Raw genomic sequence first — 22,712 nt, 5'->3', positions numbered from 1 at the left:
AGGCTGGGTGGAGTCTCAGCTGGTCTTCAGTGTACTCCGGAATTCCAAAGCAATAGGCTCTGATGCCAGGGGAGGAGTGAGGGCTGGTGTGAGTGAGGGCAAGCAGGCAAATAGCAAATATTTGTTCTTCCATGCTTTTTAGTTAGGCTGCCACCAGATTTAAGGTGGATTATGTAGCTCATAAGATTAGGACTTAGGATGGGTCTTCCCATCTCGAAAGATAAAATGAAGAGACACGCCCCACAGGTGGACCCAGCCACTTGGGCTTTGGTTAACTGTAGATGTAGTGGGTAGTGGGGTGACAACCGTGACAAGCCTTCACACTATGCATTAGTACTTTCACATTCCAGAAGAAGATAAGTGCCCATATACTATCTCATGTAATCCCCAGAAAAACTGTTATGCTCTGTCTTTACAGGTGAGGAATCATGTCTAAAAGAAGCAAAGGAAGGGGCCATAGATGATAGGCTCGGCAAACAAAATTCACTTGATATGTTAGCACTTAAGAGAAACCCCAGCTTAGGTGTAGTCCATAGACTCAGTCTCTAAGTGGGCTCCCTAGTAAGGGGCGCTTTCTCTGGCATGAACTCAGTGGCAGGCTCTCTGATCACCTCATCCTGGGGGAACAGCCTTACCAGGCCACAGAAGAGAACAATACAGCCAGTCCTCATGAGATCTGGTAGGCTAGGATCAGAGGGCAGGAGAGGAGGACCCTCCCCTGTCAGTGGACTAGGGGAAGGCATGGGAGGAGATGAGGGAGGGAGGGTGAGATTGGTAGGAGATGAGGGAGGATTGGATTATGAGGAGACGAGGGAAGGGGCCATAGCGAGATACAAATTGAATAAATTGTAATAAATGATAATAAAATTAAAAAATAAATTTAGAGATTTAAGGGGAAAAAAGTCAACTTTGTAATTGAACAGGACTGCTGAGTTGACCAGAGATATTTCAGTGGATGACACCTAGGAGGTGTCCTGAATAAGCTCACGGAAAGAAAATATTCCACTCAACCCCTTCTCCAGCCAATCTGCCCTTTCTTTGAAAGGTGTCTTTCAGCATTTCAATTCAGTTTGCACAACTGAAAAACCCAGGGAGCCCTCTGGTGGCACAGTTCAGTACTACAACGAAGTTGATCTCTGCCACTCCACAGACTGTCACTGCATTTGAGTCAAGCTAGAGGAACTTTCGATTTTAACAAGAGCTAGAACAATTTGAAGTGCCTCTTTAGGTTAACCGGAGGTATAAATAGCTTCTCTAGAAACTGATTTTTGACCTCAGTTATCTTTTTCAATCTTCTGTAGAGTACCTATGTCCTACTGAGAGGAACCTCAAGAAATGTTCTCTTTGTACACATGCCTGCCTTATGTTCTTAATTAATCCTAATAAAAGACGTTTATTAAACATAACATTGTATAAAAATTGCAACCACGTAAGCTCACTTTTTATGGAATAACCACTCTTTGAATAGGTATAATTGAATTTCACATATTTAGAATAAGTAGGGGGAAAGCCACCCTCTGTCTCTATGAAACACCTGCATCTTCATGTGAACTTTTAAGAAGTTAAAAGAAGTCACCAGATCAGTACTGTGTCTCAGGCTAGAGCTTCTTGTGTCGACCTTTCTTACCAAGGGGACTAGATTTGGCCCTGACTTTTTCGGCTGAGCAGTGGAAGAGTTGGAGGAAATGAGTGTGTCTGCGCATTTTCAGCTGGGGGGGGGGGGTGGCGGCATGTGGCAGAGCCGGGATTTTGTTTAGGGTGTCAGAAGCCTGAAGCAAGCACCCAGGCTCGGCAGGGCCCTCGCATGGTTTGGATTAGGAAAAGAGGTGCCTTGAAGCTCCTTCCTGTTGGGGCTCAAGTCCTTGCTGCTGTAGAACTCTGCTCCTGCCCTCCTTGCTGGTTGCTTGGCAAGGTCCACCCTTAGCTCCAAGAGGCCGCTTGCCTTACTCTGACATGTAAGCCCGTCTGTCTCTAAGCCAGGTCACTTAGTGTCCAGCTCTCTGGCTTTCCAGACATGCTCTTGGACAGCTAACCAAGAATGTTCCCTGCTTTTAAAGAACACTTGAAATTAGTTTAGCCCACCAATTCCTGTCCACATACCCACATTATGAAAGAGAGGAAGTTTATCCCACTCACGGTGCTGAGCACCATGTATGTGGAATGCCAAAAGTGCGGGCAGGCATCTGGAGACCTGCCTTCCATACTGTCTGACAAATTTTACTCACCTTTAATGATTACATGCTCAAATATCAACACGAGCCAGACAAAATTCCCTGAGAATCCTCTGTTCACTTGTTCATTCATTCATTCGTTTCTTTCTTTCTTATTTGTTTGTTTATTTGCTTGCTTATTTATTCTCTGATATTTTTATATTCAATCTATTTTGTTTTTTTTTTTAATAGAATCTCAACTCACTAACTTGATTTCATAGCCTGTTAATGACTTATTTGTGGCCCAGACCTTGGGGAAAAAATCGCTGAACTGGCTAGAGAACCTCCAAAGCCTAAAACTAATTTTTTTTCGAGAAATATAGAATTATTAATTATAACTAAAATAATAAGATAAGCATTACCTCAGTAGACTAGTTTAATGGTAAGTAGATGAAAAATGAATTTTTTCTGTTTCAAGTTTGTTCGTGCTCAACAATATACCACAGGTTAATGGTATGTATTCGACGCATGCATTCTTTGAAACCATAGCCTCCACTTAAAGAACATGAAATAAACCATAAACTTAGCTGTAATTCTCTGTTCAGCCTACTGCTCTTAACTCAGAAAACCATATGTATTTACTTCTGAACTTTTTTCTCAGATTTGGCATGAAGGTAGTGAAGAAAGCTATGCATACCGCCTCAAAACATGAGTGATCACGCCCTGGAGGGCTCGGGGAACTCTGATGTATTTGTTCCTTGCGCTTGGAGTCTTAGAACTCATATATCATTGTCAAGTTGCTTAAAGAGCTCGTACCTTTTCCACACTTACAGGACGTTTACTTCCCAGACAGGAATTAGTACAGCTTGAGGGCAGATGTGTCTGTGCTCCATCATTTGGTGAGACACAACAACCGCTGATCCTGATCAGTGGCTGCTGTGTGAAAGCGCCGCCACCGGGGAATCTCAGAATGGAGCCAAAAAGATACCCAGCCCTGCTTTCACCGGAGTCATCATCCTCACCTGTGGACGAATGTGGGCAACCGGGCATCTAAGGTGGTGTAGGTACACAGTGGGGGGAGAGGGGGGAAATGCAAGACAGAATCTCATCAAAGCCCTCACGAGGAACAATGAACTAGGAAGCCAGCAGCGTAAGATGGGCTTAGAGAGCTGTGAAGTTGTAAAGATTCAGACATCACATCAGCTTGTGAAGACATGCAGAGGATCTTTCCTGGTTCTGCAAATCCAGAGCCTACCACCACCCTTGCCTTTAGTTTCTGTAATGGCCTGTTGCCCTTACCTTCTTATTTTGACCATATAAGTAGTCAGGGGAGCAGGGTCCCCCACTATCCCTTAGGCTGTGCAAATACTACCTGCAACCTCATGGGGAGAAGAGGGGGATGTCAAAGACGCAAGCTCTTCTGTCCAGGGGTTTTCAAGTAGGTCATATCAGGAGACTTCTTGGAGTTGTGCCTCTGAACTTGCTTCAACCAAGATTCTGTCCTCCTGGCTTTAGGTTTCCATGTAGAACAGGCAGCCTACCAACCCCTTAGTATCAGGTAGTTCTTCTCATAGATGAGGCTTTGCCTTCTTTCCTAAACTAATCTCACTCCAAAACCATATCCTGGTTAGAGACAATCTATTGCCAATCACTCGATGTTCCTTGTACTCAGCCTTTCGAGTTAAAGTCATAAAAATTAATTCTAGTTTTATCTGGGAAATGTATGTAAAACTCAAACTTTTCTACTTATGTCTATTTTCTTATGAATCTATTCATTTATTAATTCAGTAAAAATTTGCTGAATACCTATTATATTCTAAGCCACATCCAAAGATCTGGGAAGATACAAGTAAACAAGGCCAAATTCACTGCCATGTGCTCTTATTCTAGCAAGGCAGATGGGCAATGAATGCGTTATTATATCTTAATGCATAGTCAAGGGATGGTAGTTTTTCAAAACCAATAAAGGAGGTTAATGGAGGAGGGTGACAGGTTATCCGTGGAAAATGTGTTTGAGTATTATTCAATTGTTTTGAACTCTCTAGAGGGTACATTATCTCATCTCTCATTGAGATATCAGCTAGGCTTGTTTCAATTACTGGGCCCTGGCTGTATTAATAATGGGTTTTTACAGCAGTTGGTCTTTTATTTTCTTTCCAATAGAATTAATTTATAAAAAGACTAATGGAATTAATACTTGTAGCATAAAGAAAGATAAAAAAATAAGATTCAATGGCACTTGAACAACCTACAAGCACCCAGTATTGTTTTCAGGGAAAGATGGGAAAATGTTCTTGTTCTTCATTTCTAACAATGCAGGTTCTGTTAGGACTTTGGAACAAAACCTGCTTTTGATTTGCCTAGCAACTTATGATGTCATCATGTGTTGCAGGCCAGGTGGCCACACCTGGAAGGCATGATTACCTTGCTCCTTAAAGGGACAGCCCAACATGTGGTCACTCTCTTGGTCTCTCTTGTTCCTGGCCTCTTGGCCTTTTTCCCTTGCTCTATGGGCATCCCTTCTCTCTCTCTTTCCTCTTCTCTCTCTTTTCCTCTCTCTTTTCCCCCATCATGTCCTCCTCTCCCTGCTCTCCCTTCTCTCTGCTCTCCCTGCTCTCCCTCCCTCCATCTCCACCTAATAAACCTCTTTTATATGTAAGATCTGTCACATGCCTAATTGTCTTTATTTAATTTGTCCCATAACCTTACAGATTTAGCTGGATGGAGAATACTGAAATTAAATATAAGGGAAAATATAGCAAATTTCAGAATTAGCTATAGATTTTTTTAGAGTAGTATAGAAAGTTAAGATTTGCAAAAATTTAAAGTGATTTTATCAGTTGACAGTTGAAATATGGCCATTCAGTGTTTTGTTTTGTTTTTTTTTTTCCTGCTCACAACAGCAAATTAGTGAAAAGAAACTCGACTTCCCAAATGGATGTTTAAGTTGGGCCTTATTGCTCCTCCTAGCTAAATGATCACAAATAGGGTAGTTAGGGTCTCAAACCTCAGTGTCTTCAATCAGAAAAGGGTAGCTTTGAGGTATAAATGGAATGCTTATAATATTTACTGAAATGTACACATTCTCAATAAATGTTACTGAACTTGGTGTGTGCATAATAACGGTTTCATGGTCCTACCCTCATGAAATAGGCTTTCTAACTTGATCTATGCAGATTTTGTCTCTTTTTCCCCCTGTTGAAAATCATGCAGTGTCTCTCATTCCTTTCAAGAGGAAGCTGACACTCTATAGAAGTTCCCTTTCCACGCTCTGCCTACTTTGCATCTTCATTACAAACTCCAGCTCTGCAATGAGGCATGCCAAGTGCTTCATGGTGTACTATCCCCAAGATTCTGTGTTCTGTGTAATGGGGGACTTCTCTTTAATTTCCTCCAGCTGGCTTTCTGCTATCTTCTTCTCTTTTAGCTTCTGAACAACTTTAAGGATATCTAACATATATGCACTAACTTATTATGATCCTTCTACAGGAAAATAAATTATATCATCTCTATTATGAAGCATTCTATGGAGTTACATCCTTAAGAGTTGAATACCTTATTCATGATCATAGGATATATGGAATAGAAGGGTAGAATTTAAGTAGGAGACCCAGTGGTTAAACAGCCCACATCTGATATGTTTTCAGATGAAGGGGAGGAGCTTGGGAGAAGAAGAGGGAGGAAGAGTGGGATTGGAAGGGGGTGAGAGAGGGGATACAGCTGGGATAGAAAGTGAATAAATTGCAATAAATAAAATAAAGTTATATAATTGACAGAGATCTCATTGAGTAGTTTCTCAAGTGCTGACCCTAACCACTGATGCTAAAAACATGATTTTAAACAGAGCACTAGCAGGCTAAGGAATTGTCTAAGTTTGTAATGTGATTACTGTGCAAGCATAAGACCTCAACTCCGGAGTACCCATGTAAAGCAAAGCAAGGTGTTATGTGTTTGTAATTCCAATGCTTCTGAAGCAAAGACAGACAGTCCTTGGGGATCACCACCCAGCCTGTCTATCCAAACTGTCAAGCTCTGAGTCCCAGCAGCACTTTTTGACTCTTGACTAAAAAAGATAAGACAGATAGGTTCTTCTAAGGCTTAATCTCTGGCCTGCACATACATGTGTGCATGTGTACCCAGAGAGACATATGCCAGAATAGACACAGACACACACACACACACACACACACACACACAGGAATTTTAATCTAACAACATGGCTGCTCTGGCAAGGATTCACATCCAGGTCTGTGTGATCAGCTCCAATGCAGACAAGCCACACACCTTTAATCCTTCTCTTTGGAATACAAACGCACACCTTTAGTTCATCTGGCTGGAATACAGACATGCCCTTAATACATACCTTTAATACCAAAAACTGACATCTAGTTGAGGAGCAGACAAAGTGATTAATTACAGAAAGATTTGACAAAATGAGTCAGAGATAGGATACGTCCAACTCTCAAGAGAACAGGCAGGAAACAGAAGCTACTTAAGAGCAGTGCAGTGGGAGAGAGGGAGTTGAGTATGATACAATTCAGTTGACTGCAGTTGACTTTGGGCAGAAGTGCTGAGGCAGTTGCTTCAAGCAAAGCAATTTAGTGAGAAGCTGAGAGAAACCAGTTTGAGTCAGTCATATTGAAGAGGAGTTTTGAGCCAGAACAGCTGAGTTGAACCAGCCAGCCAGAGTTCAGAAAGAACTAGAAAGGGTGAGCTTATACAGCAGAAGCTGAAAACACTCTAGGCTTGAGATAACAGATGGAGGCCAGAAGCTGAAGCCTTCAAGGTCAGGGCTTGCAGAAGACTAGATTGTATGAAGGCTAGAAACTTCCAGGCATAGGCCTAGAGATAGATGGGAATGCTCTGGGCTCAGCCCAGGCCATGTATTAGTAAATCTTTGGTAGGGCTCTCATCTCATCACATCATCTGGGGAAATAAAAACATTTATACACACACACACAAACATGAGAGAGAGAAACCTAGTTATTAATGAGTTCATACTTCTTCAATTAAAGTGTCTTTTTTCTTTTTTTTAATTTCACATTCTTTCTTTCTTTCTTTAATAACTTTCAGATCTGCTCCCAGCCCCCTGCTTGCTCTCTTTCCAGTTCCACTCTCTTCCCTCCAATTTTTGTGTTTCTTTCTATCACACTCCTTTTGGGTTCCTTTTCCTTTATTCTTCTCTTCTTCCTCTCTTGAATTATTTGTGTTATAATGAGATGTTATTTGTGAAATCATAGTTTAGTATATTGACTAAGTGGTATTTTATAAAACATTTCTTTTTTATGAATTATTTATTTTACATCCTAATCAAAACTTCCCCTCCTTCCTTTCCTCTCACTTCCTCTCTCTTACAACCCCTCTTCCTGTCCCCCATCCTTTTCTCCTCAGAGAAGTGGAGACTGCCCATGCATATCAACCTTGGTATTTCAAGATGCAGTTGGACTAGGCGCATCTTTTCTTGTTGGGGCTAAAAAAGGCAGCGCAATTAGGGAACAGGGATACAAAGTGGGCAACAAATCAGAGAGAGCCCCTGCTTCTGCTGTTAGAGGTCCCACATAAGGACTAAGGTCTACGTCTGTTACATATGTGTAGAGGACCTAGGTCCATTCCATGCATGCTTTCTGTGAGCCACTATGGGGCCAAATTAGTTGCTTCTGTAGGTTTTCTTGTGGTGTTCTTTACTTCTCTGGCTCTTTCAATCCTTCCTCCCCCTCTTCCATAAGATTCCCAGAGCTCTGCCTAATGCTTACCTGTGGGTCTCTGCATCTGTTTCCATCAGCTACTGGATGAAGCCTCTCAGATAGCTAGGCTCTTGTCTGCAAGTGTAGCAGAATATTGTCATGTAATACTATTAATAATGTCAAGGGTGGGCTCTCTCATAGCATGGGACTCAAAAAGGGATAGCAATTGGTTAGCCATTCCCTCCCTTCTACTTCCTTATTATCCACGCACCTCTTGGAGGCAGGAAAATTTGTGGTTCAAAAGTTTTATGGCTGGCTTGGTGTCCCCATCCCTCCATTGGAAGTCTTGCCTGGTTACAGGAGGTGACCATTTCATGTTCCATATCTCCTGTTGCTAGAAGTCTTCAGTCACCCTCTTAGGCTCCTGGGAGTTTTCGTTGTTCTAAATTCCTAGCTTGCTCCAGAGATGCCCCACTGCTTCTTCTAGTTGCTCTCCTGCCATCCTCCCCATGCTTGATCCCCTTCTGTTTCTACTTCCCACCTTCTGTCCCACCCAGTTTCCTCCCTCTATCTACCCCAATTGTCTATTTTATTTATTCTACTTTTATATTTATATATATTTATATTTTCTCTTATTTGTTTTATTTCATTTTATTTTCACTTACCTAACTATGTTCATAGCAGATTTACTCATAATAGCCAGAAACTGGAAACAACCTAGATATCCCTCAATTGAAGAATGGATAAAGAAAATGTGGTACATTTATACAATAGAATACTACTCAGTTATTTAAAACAATGAAATTTGTAGTCAAATGGATGGGACTAGAAAGTACCTGACTAAGGTAGCCAAGACCCAGAAAGACACATGTGGTATGTGCTCACTTATAAGTGGATTTTATCTATTACAGTACAGGATAACCATACTGCAGAACACAGACTCAAAGAAACCAAGGACAGCCCAAGGGAGGATGCTTGAATCTCACTGAGAAGGGACGACATTTCTTTTAATTTACCTTATTTACCAAATATCATCAGGAAACAATCATTCTTAAAATTTTACCAGTTTCTGAAAGTATAAAGTCTCAAATCTTGTCCTTTTTCCTGCCTTCAGGTTAGAATACCTTCAACAGTCCCAATATAATGAAGCACAATCAAATGCAAATGTTTAACTCACTCTTCCTAATCTGAAAAAGAGACTCTGCAGAATTAGGGGCTCCTGGGAGTTCTTCTCAGTGGTTGGTGAAATTAAAGCAGTAATAACTAGCTTTGAAACCCTAAAAGGAGAACATCAAGGCACATATTTATCTGCTTTTTAATTGCAGTAGAGCAGACATTTAGACTTACCATCCCATTCCTGATATGCTTCTGATTTTAAAGCCAGACATTTTAATTATAAGAATAAAAAATATCAACGTTAAAAAACAACAACAACAACAACAACAAACTTAAAACCTGTAACAACAGGTTTAAAAAAGAAAGAAAAGCTAATGTGGCTGGAGGTGACACATCCTGCAGCCTGAAAATAGGTCACCAGTCAATTGGAACTTAGTCTCCTGGCAAGAAGATTCGTCATGTGAGGGCTTGGAAGTCCCTGTGATTTAGTCAACTCAACCATCTTGGCAGACAGGTCACTGTCTCAGAGCAGGGGAACTAAAACTGCTCTGAGGGTCCCAATTAAATTATGTTGCTGAGAAAAATGACTTTGTTTTGAATTGAAGTTGGTTCTGACAGTTTGATGACTTCTTATATTTTATAGGTCACAGGAATGTTAGAGGAAATTATTTCATGGCTGAAGTTATTTGTCATCCATGGAAGCTAGAATTACCTGAAAAGGCCTGAGCTTTCCATACATTTCAGAGAGTATACATATTTTAAAGAGATGCTCAACATTCTTAGCCATCAGGGAGATGCAAATCAAAACAAACTTGCAATTTCACCTTACACCCATCAAAATAGCTAAGATCAAAAACTCAAGTGACAACACATGCTGGAAAGGTTGTGGAGAAAGGGGAACCCTCCTCCATTGCTGGTGGGAATGTAAACTTGTACAACCACTTTGGAAGTCAATCTGGAGCTTTCTCAGACAATTAGGAATAGCGCTTCCTCAAGACCCAGCTATACCACTGCTAGGTATATACCCAAAATTTGCTCAAGTACACAACAAGGACATTTGTTCAACCATGTTTGTAGCAGCTTTATTTTGTAATAGCCAGAACCTGGAAACAACCCAGTTGTCCATCAACGGAGGAATGGATACAGAAATTGTGGTATTTTTACACAATGGAATACTACTCAGCAATCAAAAATGAGGAAATCATGAAATTTGCGGCAAATGGTGGGATCTAGACAAGATCATTCTGAATGAAGTAGCCCACAAGGAGAAAGACAAACATGGTATATACTTGCTTATATAGACCTATAAGATATAATAAACATAATGAAATCTACACACTTAAAGAAGATAAACAAGAAAGCAGACATGGGGTAAGATGATCAATCCTCACTTAGAAAGACAAATGGGATGTGCATTGGACGTATGACAGGAGTCTACCACAGAGGGCTCTGAAAGACTCTACCTAGCAGTGTATCAAAGCAGATACTAAGACTCATAACCAAACCCTCGGCAGAGTGCAGGGAATCATATGAAAGAAGGGGAATTAGTATGACACAGAAAAGATAGGAGCTCCACAAGGACCAAATATATCTGGGCACAGGGGTCTTTTCTGAGACTGACACTCTACAAAGGACCATGTATGGATATAACCTAGAACCTTTGCTCAGATGAAGCCCGTGATAGCTCAGTAACCAATTGGTTTCCCAAAGTGAGGGGAACAGGGACTATTTCTGACAGGAACTCAATGGCAGGCTCTTTGACCTCCCCACCCCCCAAGGGAGGAGCAGGCCTGCTAGGCCACAGAGGAGGGCTTTGCAGCCAGTCTTAAAGATACCTGATAAAACAGGCTCAGATGAAAGGGGAGGAGGTCCTCCCCAATCAGTGGACTTGGAAAGGGGCAGGGAGGAGATGAGGGAGGGAGGGTGGGATTGGGAGGGCATGAGACCCCCGCGGGATACAGCTGGGATACAGAGTTAATAAAATGTAACTAATAATAAAAAAATTTAATTTATAAAAAAGAAAAAAAGGACAAATTCTTACACACTATTCAAGATGTTAAATTGTATAACTTTTACAGTTGTTAAAAATGTATATTGCTAATATTGCAAATAAAAAAGAAATGGTATTGTATTCAAAAAAAATAAATAATTTGAAGTGTCAAAAAAAAAGAGTACTCAGGTCAGGTCAAGTTTTAAGCTGGTGGAACTTGATGACATAAAAGGTCCCTATCAGTGGACTGTGGGAGAGGGATAGGACAGGAAGAAGGAGGGAGGGTGGGACTGGGAGGAGATGAGAGAAGGGGCTACAATTGGGATACATATTGTAAATAATGATAATTTTTAAAAGATCCAAGCGTTTTGTTGTTGTTCATTTATAGAATGCATAGAGCTTCGCATCAATACAGGATTAGGAGCACTTAAGTCACTGTGTCTGTGGTGAGGCAATAGAGGGGCCTTAAGGACATTGACAGGGCTGTGTGGCAGTCTACTAGGGAAAGGCTTTCTTTCTGGTTAGAGTCTACCTCTGACCTTGGGTGAACATAGGGTATTCCTATCTGCTCCAAAGATTAGAACATTACACACTAGTGTTTCCTCCCTTTAAGAGTCAAACCACTGAGCTTGTCAATCACCTGGCCATGAGACCATCCCTCAGAGATTCAGGTTCATCTAAAGCCATGCCAGTGAGGTGAGAGGAGTAACTATTTCCTTAATGAAACCAGAACCAAAATCTAGCCCCTTGTTGAGCTTTAATCTTGGAGCACCAAGTCTTCCTACTTTTCTGAATTATTCAAAAAGTGTAACTTCTCATTTTTCTTTTTTCTGTCTTTGGATATTGTCCAAAGTCTAGGAATGCTCCCCTGGATGCCCTGGGCTTTCTTTCTCTGTTTCTCCAAAGCTAACTGCCTTCCACCATTCAGCTACGTGTGTGAGCTAAGGCTGTTTGCCAGCTTCCATTCCCCTTTCATTGTTCTCTAAATCTCTAGTAAAACTGTCCTCAAACTTCTTTCTCCAACCATTTCTAAATTTTATTATTAATGAGACTAGGAACCTAAAGAAGGAACCTTGATTTCCATAATAATAGTGGGGGCAATTTATTGGATAATTTTTATTTAGCCTATTTAAAATTCACTTTTAATCAAGAAGTCAAACACACACGCACACACACACACACACACACATAAGAAAAGCACACCATTAAACTCTAGAATAAATATGAAAGCTTTACTTCAAGGGAATTAAGATTTAAAAGAAAAACTAAACATGTCTGTAACTTTAATAACTAAATTTTACTGAGTAGCAGAAACTATACTACAAAGAAAGAACAATGATTGGATTTCTGCTGATTGGTAGGGCTTATGGCATGCTTTGTGAGCTTGCCAGCTCTGATTGCGTGTGGCTAGCACCATGTTTTGTCAATTTGCTTCTTTCATTTTTGCCCTGATTCCTTTATTGTTCTCTGTCAGAAGCAATCAAGTCAGGATCAAGAAGCACAGCTTAATCATAGCTGTGATAAATGGATTAAAGAATGTCAATAACCCTGAGGTTTCTGTCAGCAAATTGTAGTGGTTTTGTATTTTAGTTGGAACATAATAGTCTTATCACTTATTAAAAACAAATTATACCTGTCAACTTATGTAATGATTTCTAACTGCCTAATTAAGCTTATGTTGGTTTAAATTGTAGGATAATTAAAATGGCATTGTTCATGGTTGAAAAATAATCATAATTATATTTGAAATTTGCCAAGTCCCTCATTGAAGTAAGTATTTTAGCACTATCAGTCATCAAAATGTATCCATTCCACCTACAGCACTTCCATGAATGTTCATCTTCACTGAACTATAACTATGACCATGAAAGAAAATGATGGACTATTAAGAAAAGCTTATTATTCTCAACATTTAAGGATAGAATTTATGATACTTTGGACAGTGAAATATTTCCAAATTTTCCTAGTATTTCTATATGTAATGGTTGTTTTAAATACCAACTTGCACAGACTTTGAATGAAGAATTGTCTAGATCTAGATTTCATTAATTGAGGTGAGATGAATTTATTATTGTGGGTAGCTCCATTCCTTGGGTTTGGGTCCTGGATTGTATCCAAGTAATGATGAGACTGAGCACAAGAAACCTATATGCATTCATTTCTCTCTTTTCTTGAATGTGGATATAATATGACTAGCTGTTTTAAGTTCCTGCCACTGTAACATGTAATTATAACCTGAATAATCCTTTTCTGCCCTGACTTTCTTTTTGTGCCCAGATATTATATCAGAGTGACAAGAAACAGTATTAGCACATTATTTTTATGAGTATAGATTTTAAAAAATTTAAGATAATATATACATTCCAAAATAAAACTATTTCTGTCTTAATTACTTCCCTGTTGCTGTGAGGAGTTATCATGACCAAGGCAACTCTTATAAAAGAAGGCACTTAATTGGGGGCTTGCTTAGAGTTCTGTAGGGTTAGTCCATGGTGATCATGGCTGGCAGCAGATAGAGCATTTGGTTATTCATTTAGTAGTCCATTCCTATAAATTCTATGTATGTTTTATATTTTGTGGATTTCTGTATTTTTTATGCTCATAGACGTTCTAGGAAGAAAGCAAATAGAGTACTTGGCATGCTGTGGACCTGGTCACAGAATGGTTTAGAATGGAAAATTGTCACTGGGGAAGCAGGGAGGATGTATTGCAGCCAGTTTTCTAGTGAGCAATTTGAAAATAATGCTACAGCCATTTGAATTCCTAGGAATCTGATTACTTTAATTGTACTTTAATTTAATTTAGATGTATTTTAACTGACCATAAAGACATAAAACAATGTGTGTGTGTGTGTGTGTGTGTGTGTGTGTGTGTGTGTATCTATATATGGGATACCATGCATCTGGTTTACAAGTAGCTTAGTAAAAATATTAACAAACAGTATGCTGTGAATGTGCATAACGGTGCATGGGTATGAGGGCAGAACACGGGAGACCTCCAGTAGCCGCGCTTCACCGTTACTGCTTGCTATGTTGTTACTTCAACTTTAAAACACATTAGCACATAAGCCATTGATTTCCACTTATAAGTCCTTCATCCAAAAGGAGTAAAAAACATTTCTGGGACGTACTGGAGATAAAATATAAGTGCCCTGAGAGAGTTGAACTTTGTGACTACATTTTTAGAGCATCTTAAAAACAAATTCAGAAAAGGTTCCTTTGCAGTTAGGTAGTTTGTGTCTTGAGGTCTTTTCAAGAGTTATTTCAACAGAGCCAAGAGCAGCACATAACATGCACTCGAAGAGCAGAGCCCTGGCACGCTGTTTCAAACAAGGAACTTACTACAGTCTGTTTCAACACCTCCCCCAAGCCGAGTATGGTGACACTGAAGGACTGTGAGTTCAAGATCCTGTCAGAAAAAAAAAAGTACAATTAAAAGGCCCTCATATTGCAGATCCTTTTGATATGAGAAACAGTCTTAAAAATAAACAGTGTGTGGTGTGGGCTGAGGTGGAGGTGGACTCCAGGGCGCTTCACAGGAGATACTGGCAGGCATAAATAATGATGTCCAATGGCTAGATTACTGTGCTTTTTTTCTCACCTTTGCCTCTAGATAAGCCTACACAAGCTTCAATTCAGTGGACAGTTTTCAAAATGACAGAATGTCTATCATTGTAAATAGTTACAGAAGAGGCTCTAAAGAGAAGAAAGCAAGGTGAGGACTTGTATGTGGTACTTGAAAATTTATGCTTAACTTTGGCATTTTGGGAGCTTGGAAAGATATTTTGCTTTGTTTTGCTTTGCTTTGCTTAGAAGAGGGTCTTAATATTTTTTCTTTATGAAGAGCTGACTCCGGCATCACGGGAGGATTTGATGGTTATATGTGTGCTTATATAGAGAAGAATATTGGAGACATACAGAATATTAGATAAAAGTTGTCACATGACACATTGTTTTTGAGATTGGATTCGAGGATAATGTGTGCTTGGGTGTGGGTCCTAGTCCCTCTGTTACTGGATAATCATTTACCCTCCCTGATATCTAACTTCCTTAGGAAAGCAGAGGATATTCTCCTTTGCCACTCAGGTTTGTAAGATGGCTTGCTCGCTCTAATGCTTTTAAATTGATCACTAACACTTGGCACACAGTAAGCATGTGGTAAATATTAACTGAAAGGCAACGTACCAAAATCGTTCTGATGAAGAGTGATGAGTGAGAGAGAGGTAACATGATCCCAGAAAGGTCAATGTCATAAATCCAGAAGAACTGGTGACAAACTAGAGATGAAAGGGGGAAATGTTCCTGTTACATGTTCTACATACATTGGCATAGAAATCTAGGTCTATGGTTTCTAGCTCCAAAATATTATAAAGAATGACAACTAACATCATTCAATTAAAAATATGTCTTCTTTAATGAGAAAATGAGGCTCTTTGTGTACAGAATGGAAAAAACACATACATTAGTATGGAAGGAATGGGCCTTCGGAACTAATGCATATTGAATTTAAAAGCATCCTATTCGTTATAAATATTAGCAAAATTATGAATTCAGTACATGGAGGACAGCTCAGTAGGTATGGTGCTAGTACACTGTCAGTAACAAACAAACTAACTAACAAAACAAACAAACAAACAAACAAAACCCTTACTTTTACCATACTTGTTACCCTGTATTCTTTGAGGCTCTAGGACCATATCCAGATCCCAAGCTGCATTTAGTTGCCATGTGTCCTTTTTTTAAATTAAAGCTTATCAGATGTTCAATTCCATTTAATAAAACAAACAAGCAACCATATAAACCAAGAAAGCACAAACACACACAGTGTCTGCAAATACAGAATAAACTGGGATTTTCTTTGCTGTCAAAGTCATAAAGGTGTTGAAGAGTCATTATACTTCTCCTTCTGTTTGTTCTCTCTTCTTCACTGGCCCAGAATTCTAAATACAAAGCAGCAGCTGCGTTACTCATTGTGGGCTTCCAACTGTGCACATTCAACTCAAGGTGTCTTGTCAGTCTTCTTGTTCTTCTGAAATTGAGCTCTTACAGCCTCTGAGGATCTCTGAGATTCTATGTAATGGGCATAGAATGTTAATAGGCTGAAATGCAGCTGAGAAGGGTCTGAGGTGGGGGCCATCTTTGTTATTTTCTTTCTGCTACAAGAGTCAGTGTGACTATTGTTATTGGTTATTGGCCACTTTAGCAATATATAAAACTGTGTCATTCACAACAGCTGACTATGATGAGACCTTGAGACATCACAAGACTAGGCAATAAAGCCATTTTATTGTCTGTGTGGAGAAAAGAAGAGATTATTCATCAAAAGTGGGAAAGGTATCATCACCTCTTCTTTAGTCTCCATTTACGATTCAAGTATTCTAGAATAAGAAGTCTGTCAAGAAAATGTCTGGGAACAATAAGAACATATCACCATTTAAAAGTTACTGTATGTTTTAGCTGTGTTAGTCACAAATTACACTGATCAAATTTGTTCATCAGAGAATAAAATAGAATAATTCCTAGAAATCAGTCAGTATTGAATCTGGCCTGTAAATGTTAAACAACTTGCTGATATTAAAGTAAGAGAATGCCAGTGACGAAGATGTTGTGGAGAAGTACTAACTATTCAGTAAGTATCCAGTACCAAGCAGTACTAGTTTATGGAAAACGTGACTGGCACATTGTTTGTATGCCTGCATATTATTTTGTCCTGAAAGTAAACACAAGGCTTGTGGATAAGGCTTACTATTAGGGACATGAGTAGCATACTGGCTTTCCTTTCTACAGACCCTCCCCCATCAGTGTGGGGAGAAGCCAGACATTTGAGACACAGAGAGAATTCTTTGTTCATAATGAGTAAGAAAATCTTCTCTGGGAAAGGGCCTATGGAAGACCTACATAACAGCTCAGGATTTAGTTTTTCCTAAAATGCTGACATGCATCCTCCAGACAACTTTCTGTATCTCTCTTGTGACATCTGTTCTGTTACCCATTATCCAGATACCAAGTTTCTTCACTCAGATATCCTGAATATTTAACAACATGAAACATTGTCATTGTTTCTCACAGCAGTACATAAGGTAAAACCATCCCTAGTAAACTGTTCCTACCTAATCTTTCTTCCTAGAAAAATTTTAAGAACCTACTTTTATTTTGAAATGGCCACTGTTAAAAATATCATTCTTCTGTTCTTGTAAACATTTCCTCATGTAAATATTTCCTCTTCTTTCTGTCACTGCATGTGTGACTTGTTATAAAAGTAGAAAGCAAATTTGCAAGACTCAACAATGCAGCTTTCTAGGTTGCAACTGACTCTAATTCTGATGAGTGTTGTTCCATCCAGGTCACAGTGGTGTACAAAGTACATTGACCAGTAGCAGGGCTGTGGGCTTGCTCTCTCTGCAATACCAGTATTGTGGATAACACGTGGTCACTGCCAAATGCAGGAATGAATGACTAAAGGATAATATTTCCATACAGTTGCTAAAGGGCAAGCTGAAAAGGACCACAGAAGGGTAGAGGAATGTCTTCCCTATAGACAGAGCCAGACTAGAGGCTATAAGAAAACAATGTTTATAGAGCAACCAGACAGGCCTTTTAAGATAGGTGGTTATGAATCACAGGAAGCTAATAATTTGAAAACATGAAACATGAAATGCAAAACAAAACAAAACAAAACAAAAAAAAACCACTGAAGCAAGGATGAGAATTGAATAGTAATCAAAAGCACCCACACATCATGTCTCAGATTCATGGGCCATCCTGGTTTCTGTTGTTGTTTCTGTTTTTTTCCAAACCAGAGTTAAAAAGAACCCTATCACAAGAGGAAATATCCAACTCCCCCTAAAAAATTCAAATGAACACTGGATATGTTATCTACAGATCAGTTGTTGTCTGTTTAGACAGCTATGACAAATTTCCATGGAGTAGATTTAAACAGCAAGCATCTATTGCAGAGACTGGAAAGTCCAAGAATATGATGCTGATGTTCTTGGTGTCTGGTGAGGGCCTATTGTAGATGACCGTATTTTCATTGTGCCTCTGCAAAGCATGAAAGCAGAGAGTGAATGAAGAGTCTCCCCTGTCATTTTTATAAAGATGCTAACCACATTTTAAAGGCTTCACCCTCATAACCTGATAATATCCCGAAGACCCTGCTGCTGAGTATCATTATATTGAGAATTAGGCATTTATGACTTTGTGGAAGGCAAAAATGTTGATTTTGTCATAGCCATACACTAGGTGGTGTAGAAATTAGTACAGTAAATGGGTTTTAAGAGCTGGCAGCTAGTACAGATGATCAAAGACAGTGACTGCACAGTGATTCCTATGCTGTACAGCTTGGGGGCAAAGTACCACGGGGGTTTAAAAAATGGAAGCTCACATCTAACAAGAAACAATGGTGGTTTTAGAACAAAAAGAGTGTGTTCTATTTGAGGTGGAGAAGTCTGTGGTGCTGTAACATTGGGAAGGACTGGAGTACTCTAACAGTGAAGCACTGTGGAGACAGTAATTGAGAGTCAAATATAGATTTCCCCAGCGAAACTATGCTGTAGGGCTGAGAGTAGTGGGAAATATTGACTCCAATGTGGAGGTGGAGCTCAGGGGAGGAGTGAAAAGAGAAGAACCAAGAATAAAGAGAGAGCTGGGTAGGAGGGAGAAGAGGAAGAAATGGGTGTGATAGCCCTTCCTCTTCATCTATGACCCCTGGATGTCTGTCAAGGGGTATGCTAATCCAAACATTTTAACTGTTACTGGGAACTTGAGAAAGAGTTGTGTGTTAGTTGAATTGGGCAGAAATATTCTTCATGGTCCTGTAGGATAGATCCAGTCCCAGGTGGCCTGATCACAACTAATAATTCTTTTTCTTTGTAATTTCACTTTATTTACTTTACTATCCACAGGTGCCCTCTCCATTCTCCCTTCTTACCCTTTCCCTTTTCCCTTTTTTCCTTCCCCTTTCCCCTTTCCCCAAGAAAAGGGGATCCCCTTCCCCCCATATCAACCCTTCCCAGTTGATCAAGTCACATCAGGACTGAGCATATCCTCATCCCCTGAGGCCAGGCAAGGCAGCCTTCCCAGGCAATAGAGTCCATGTTATTAACAGCCAGGCCCCTCCAGGGGACCCACATGAAGACCAAGCTGCCCATCGGCCACATATGTTCAGTGGCCTATGTCCAGACCATGCATGCTCCTTAGTTGCTGTCCCAGTCTCTAATCTTCCATGGGTCTGGGTAAGTTGTCTCTGGGTAAGAAGTCTCTGTCTTCTTGTGAGATTCCTGTCTCCTCCAGGTCCTTTCACCTTTTCTGCAACACTTCCACGGGACCCCCAGAGCTCTGCCCCATGCTTGGCTGCAAGGCCCAGCATCTGTCTCAATGATCTGCTGCTGGCTGGAGCCTCCCAGATGACAGTCAAGTTAGGCTCCTGTCTGCAGACATAGCAGAGCATCATTACTAATATTAGGGCCTGGCTCTCTACCTCAGGGTGGGTCTCAGGTTGGACCAATTATTGGTTGGACAGTCCCTCAATCTGTGTTCCTTCTTTATCACTACACTTCTTGTAGGCAGGGTGATTTTGGATCACAGGTTTTGTTGGTGGACTGTTGGTCCCCTTCTTCCACTATTCCCACCTGAATAGGAGGTGGTCACTTCAGTCTTCATGTCCCCCTCCCCGACACCCCTGTTAGGAGTCTCAGCTAGAGGATGGTTTTGGCTTCTTTGTCTAAAATCAAGTACCCATAGGAGTGTGTGTTTATTTGATCAACCTGTCTGTTTCTATGCCAATACCATTCAGTTTTTTGTTGTTGTATGTGTATGTGTGTGTGTGTGGTTTTTTTGTTTTTGTTTTTGTTTTTTACTATTGCTCTGAAACATAGCTTTAAAATAAGGGATGTTGATATCGCCAGAAATTCTTTTATTGTACAGAATTGTTTTTGCCATAGTGGCTTTTTTATTTTTCTGTATAAAGTTAATGGTTGTTCTTTCCAGGTATGTAAAGAATTGTCTTAGAATTTTGATCGGAATTGCATTGGTGGGGTTTGGCAGGATGACCATTTTACTGTTAATCCAACTGATCCACAAGCATTGGAGATGTTTCCATCTTCTAAAATTTTCTTCAGCTTCTTTCTTCAAAGAGTTGAAGTTCTTGTCATACAAGCCTTTCACTTGCTTGGGTAGCATTATACCAAGATATTTTATATTATTTGTGGCTATTGTGAAGGATGTTGTTTCCTTATTTCTTTCTCAGTCCTTTTGTACCTTGTATAAAGGAGGGTTACTGACTTTTTTGAGTTAATTTTGTATCCAGACACTTTGCTGTTTCTATTTTGTGGGATAGTCTAAGGAGTATTGGTGTTAGCACTTCATTGAAAGTCTGGTAGAATTCTGTGCTCAAACCACCTTGCCCAGGGCTTTTCTTGGTTAGGATGCTTCTGAAGACTGCTTCTCTTTCCTTAGGGGTTATAGGTTTATTTAAATTGTTAACCTGGTCTTCATTTAACTTTAGTAAGTGGTATCTATCAAGAAAAGCATTCATTTCATTTAGATTTTCCAATTTTGTGGCATTCAGATTTTTGAAGTGTGGTCTAATGATTCTTTGGATTTCCTTGGTGTCTGTTGTTATAGCCCACTTTTCTTTTCTGAGTTTTTTGATTTGGATACTATCCCTCTCTCTTTCAGTTAGTTTGGTTAAACATTTTTCTATCTTGTTGATTTTCTAAAAACAAAACAAAAAAAAGAAATGCAGCTATTGGTTTTGTTAATCCTTTGTATTGTTCTCTTTGTTTCTGGATTATTGATTTCAGTCCTGTGTTTGATTATTTCCTCTTGGGTGTGTTTGATTCCTATATATATATATATATATATATATATATATATATATATAGTTTTCAGGTGAGCTTTTAAGTTGCTAGTATGAGCTCTCTACACATTTTTTATGAAGGCTTTTAGTCCTCTGAACTTTTACCACTGCTTTCATTGTGTCTCAGAGTTTTGGTATGTTGTGCCATCATTTTCATTGAATTCTAGAAAGTCTTTAATTTCCTTCTTTATTCATTCCCTGACCCAGTGTCACTAAGTAGAATATTGTTCAGTTACCATGAGTTTGTAGACATTCTACTGTTTCTGTTGTTGTTGAAGTCTAATTTTAATCCATGGTAGTCTGCTAGAACACAAAGTGTTATTTCAATTTTCTTGTATTTTTTGAGGCTTACTTTGTGTCCAAGGATGTGGTCAGTTTTAGAGAAGTTTCTGTGAGGTGCTGAGAAGAAGGTATATTCTTTTGTATTTGGACGGAATGATCTGTTGATGTTTGTTAGGTCCAATTGATTCGTAATGTTGGTTAGTTTCCTAATTTCTCTGTCGAGTTTCTGTCTCCATGATATCTGCCCATTGTGGAGAGAGGTATGTTGAAGTCTCCTACTATGAACATATGGGGTTTAATGTGTGATTTAAGCTTTAGTAATGTTTATTTTACAAATGTGAGTGCCATTGCATTTGGGGGATAGATGTTCAGAATTCAGATGTCATCTTGGTTGATCTTTCCTTTGATGAGTATGAAGTGCCGGCCCCATCTCTTATTAATTTTGGTTGAAAGTCTATTTAATCAGATATTAGAATAGCTCCTTCAGCTTGTTTTTTTTTTTGTTTTTTTTTTGTTTTTTTTTTTTTTGTCCGTTTGCTTGAAAAACCTTTTCTAACACTTTATTTTGAGGTAATGTCTATCATTATTGCTGAGAGGTGTTTCTTGTATGCAGTAGAATGATGGGTCCTATTTATATATCCATTCGGTTAGCCTGTGTCTTTTTATTGGGGAGTTGAGGCCATTGATTTTGAGAGATATTAAAGTTGTTGTTACTTCCTGTTATTTTTATGTTGTTAGTGGTAGAGAATGTGTGTGTGCTTCCTTTCTTTTGGTTCTGCAGTTGTAGAGTTATTTGTTTCCTGTGTTGTCCCTGTTGTATTTAGCCTCCTGGGGTTGGAGTTTTCCTTCTAGCATCTTCTGCAGAGCTGGATTTGTGGCTAGGCACTGTTTAAACATGGTTTTGTCATGGAATATCTTGTTTTCACCATCTATGGCAATTGAAACTTTGCTGTGTATAGTAGTCTGGGTTGACATCCATGTTCTCTTAGTGTCTGCATGAATCTTTCCAGGCCCTTTTCGCTTTCATAGTTTCTTTTCAGAAGTCAGGTGTAATTCTGATAGGTTTGACTTGGCCTTTTTCCCATGCAGCTTTTAATATTCTTTCTTTGTTCTGTACTTTTAGTGTTTTGATTACTGTGTGACAAGAGTATTTTCTTTCTGGTCAAATCTATTTGGTATTCTGTAGGCATCTTTTATGTTTATAGGTGTTTCTTTCTTTAGGTAGGGGAAGTTTTTTTCTATGCTTTGGTTGAAAATATTTTCTGGAAGAAAAAAATAGAAGAAGATATCAGAAGATGGAAAGATCTCCCATTCTCATGGCTTGGCAGGATTAACATAGTAAAAATGGACATCTTGCCAAAAACAATTAACAGATTCAATGGAATTCCCATCAAATCACCAACACAATTCTTTACAGATTGTGAAAGAAAAATTCTCACCTTCATATGGAATAACAAGAAACCTAGAATTTCCAAAACGATCCTATACAACAACAGATCATCTGGAGGCATATCCATCCCTGATCTCAAGCTGTACTATAGAGCAACAGTAATAAAAACTGCATGGTACTGGTACAGAAACAGGCTGGTGAATCAATGGAATCAAATAGAAGACCCGGAAAGAAGCCCACAC

At 39.4% G+C, this 22,712-nt stretch overlaps 1 protein-coding gene and 1 long non-coding RNA gene across 7 annotated transcripts in view; one reads left to right on the top strand and one right to left on the bottom strand.

Moving 5' to 3' along the window:
* The window catches only part of Oxr1 (oxidation resistance 1), a 423,086-nt gene that overhangs the window by 207,932 nt on the left and 192,442 nt on the right, over nucleotides 1–22,712 (top strand). The window lies entirely within an intron of this gene.
* The window catches only part of LOC132655831 (uncharacterized), a 63,015-nt gene continuing 59,455 nt past the window's right edge, over nucleotides 19,153–22,712 (bottom strand). Inside the window, exon 3 of the long non-coding RNA XR_009593710.1 lies at nucleotides 19,153–22,342. This is a non-coding gene — a long non-coding RNA (uncharacterized LOC132655831). The remainder of the gene's footprint in view (nucleotides 22,343–22,712) is intronic.

This window comes from Meriones unguiculatus, chromosome 8, assembly GCF_030254825.1.
Source record: "Meriones unguiculatus strain TT.TT164.6M chromosome 8, Bangor_MerUng_6.1, whole genome shotgun sequence".
Lineage (NCBI taxonomy): Eukaryota > Metazoa > Chordata > Mammalia > Rodentia > Muridae > Meriones > Meriones unguiculatus.
This window is presented reverse-complemented; position numbering and strand designations above follow the sequence as displayed.